This window comes from Physeter macrocephalus, chromosome 6 (genome assembly GCF_002837175.3).
Source record: "Physeter macrocephalus isolate SW-GA chromosome 6, ASM283717v5, whole genome shotgun sequence".
Taxonomy (NCBI): domain Eukaryota; kingdom Metazoa; phylum Chordata; class Mammalia; order Artiodactyla; family Physeteridae; genus Physeter; species Physeter macrocephalus.
In genome coordinates, this window is record NC_041219.1 from 48,204,213 (window position 1) to 48,207,216 (window position 3,004).

A 3,004-nucleotide genomic window follows, 5' to 3' on the forward strand; every position below is an offset into this window, starting at 1 on the left:
CCGGGGAACCGAGCCTTGTGGGTTCACGCATACACATATTCACTCCTGTGTTCAGTACACGCTGAATGAGACGTGCTCACACCCGTGGGGTGGAGGCTGGGATGCGGACTCCTACACCCTGCGGCACCCACACCGTGTGACATACATCCCCATCCCTGCACCATGCCGGCTCCGTGTCTACCTGCCCCGCCACTGCCTTATCTGCTCTGAGAGTGCAACGCAGCCAGGTGGCAGTGCCTCCCAGTAATTTTCCACAGCTTGAGAGAAGCTGTGTCTCTCTTGGATATGGGGGAGGGGAGGGGAAGGGAAGGCATTTTTCCCAAGGTGTCCCTTCTGCTGGCTTTGTCCTTGTTAGGCTGCCTGGCTGAGCTTTGGGGTGGAGGGGCTGAGACTTCCAGCCTGCACCTCGCCTGGAGCTGAACTGATTACTCCAGCTGCACCGTCCTGGCACACCCTGCCCGGGGGGGCCCCCCCGCTGTGCCTTGGGTCTGACCTCTGACAGCACCGAGCCCACAGGGTTCTGTTTATCAAGGTCCACGCTGGGGCCTGGGGGCCTTGAGGGCAGGGGCTGTCTCCTACAGGTCCAGGTGTAAGCAGATAGGTTAGGGGGTCCCCAGAGAAAGAGAACCAGGCATGGCTTTCTTGACATAAGAGAGGCTATTTTTGGCCTAAGCCATTTGGGGATGTCAGCTTGGCCATAGTGCTTTGCCCTTGAACAGGTCTCAGTAATTAATGATATTAAGAGAAGTGAGGGAATGCAGGAACAAAGGAAAAGCAATCAAGAAACAATAGTCAGTGATAAAACAGAGTCCCGGTTCCTCCTCAAGAGATACACATCCTAATCCAATACAGTCTCTGAGTTCTGCAGGAGCTGAGGCCCCCATCCAAGTGGAGGACAGAAAGATGATGTTGACCCTTCTGGCTTCAATCAGCTAAAGCTTGGACTCTGGCGACCTTTGCCCCAATTCTATGCCGAATTCTCCTCTGCTCAAGCCCCTTCCTGAACATACATGCGTCTTTAGTTTATTATTTCTTTTTGGCCGCGCCACGTGGCTTGTGGGATCTCAGTTCCCAGCCCGGGCCCTCGGCAGTGAGAGCACAGAGTCCTAACCACTGGACCGCCAGGGAATTCCCCACCCTTAGCTTAAAACTTTCCCAATTTTGTGGTCTGGGGAGACACTGCTTTGGGAAAGATCCTCAGTGTTCTCCTTCCTTGCTGCAAGTAATAATAAATCCTTCCTTCTCCTGCTTTTTCCCCTTTTTTGAAAATACTTATTTATTTATTTGGCTGTGCCAGGTCTTAGTTGCAGCATGTGGGATTTTTTTTTTTTTTTTTTAAGTTTCAGCCTGTGGGATATTTAGTTGCTGCATGCGGGATCTAGTTCCCTGACCAGGGATCAAACCCGGGCCCCTTGCATTCGGAGCGCAGAGTCTTAGCCACTGGACCGCCAGGGAAGTCCCTTTGCACTCTTTTGGCTTAGCTGTGTCTTTTGGCTCCACATTCAGCAAGAGGTGACCCCGGTTTTCGGGTAACACAGGTGCCCAGCACTCAGCACACGTGCTCAGGAACTGAAGTGCACTGTGTTCCAACCCTGGGTACGGGGCATTAGGAGCTGCAGGCAGTGGTGGTTAAATGTGCCTCAGCTTCCCCATCTGGAATAATAACGATGGCGACTTCCTCACCTTGTTCCGAGAGCTAAAGGAACACAGGTAAGTGCCTGGCACCATATAGGCCCACCTCTACTCCTCCTTCACTCCTGACTCACTGGCCCCCACGGTGTTCGGGGCTCTGGGGCCCCAAACGTTCACAGGCTTTTGAAACTTACAAGCACAACTTCCCTCACGAATGGGAGGCTCCCTGTAGGCTGGGGGTGGGGTGGGGGGTTTGTTAGCCGACTTTAAAACCCGCGGGGGGGGGGGTGGGGGGATGGGGGAGGTGCTGAGGAGAGAGGAAATAGCCATTAACTGGCCGGCTTGGGCTGGGCAGGGCAGGGGGGGCGGACTCAGGAAGGACGGGAAGGCTGGCAAGAGGAAGTGGCTTTTGATCCGGTTAGGTTTTCTTCAGGGAAGGGAAGGGCTTCCAGGGGCAGACAATGGGAGGAGGGGGCCACCAGAATAACAAGATCACTAGGGGACACTAAACCAGCTGCGCACCTCTGTGCCTAGCCCATCTATGCGCGATCTCATTTGGTCCTCTCAGCCACCCCAGGAGGCGCGCGCTAGCATCACAGGTTTTACAGACGCGGAACCTGGGACTCGGACGGGCGTGTGGTCACTGGGGCTCACGGGATCCGAACCCAAGCTGGTCCCATTCTCAGCTTCCGGGTGAGAGTATTTCTTGATGAGGGAAGAGCACGGGTGGACACTCACTCATTCACATTCGGGCACCGATCGTGTGCCCAGCCCCGTTTTAGCTTCTGGGTACCCAGGGATGGACACGGCGGACAAGGTCCCGGCTCTCCCGGGGAGCTGGGGAGAGACAAATAACAAGTATACGTAATTTCAGAGTGGTAAGAATTCTGAAAGAAAAGAACGCGGGGCTGGGGGGAGGGGACTGGCGATTTTAGGTCCTCAGGGTCTTTGGCAAGCAGGGCGTGTCTGGAGACCCGACACTGGCTCGGGTCTGGACCCAACTCGGGTTGGAGAATAGAAGCTGTGCATGAGTGTGATGCAGAGCCTGGCTGCAGAGAGGCGCCTCCGATTGCACTTAATGGTCTCTATGTCCCTGCAAAGTGCGCCCGCGCCCATTTTGCAGATGAAGAAGCTGAGAACGCGCGGCGAGCAGCTGCAGGCGGAGCGCGGACGAAGGCTCGGCCCAGCTACAGCCCTCCGCGCACTCGACCGCGCTTGCGCCGGAGATGGGGGCGGGGCCTCCTGGGAGGGCGGGGCCGGCGGCAAGGGAGCCGGTGGTTTCGGGGCGGAACCTTCGCGCGGCGAGGGCGGGCGCACGGGGCAAGGTTTTGCCGTAACGCCGCGGCCGGCCTCCGTGGGAGTCGCGGCTGTG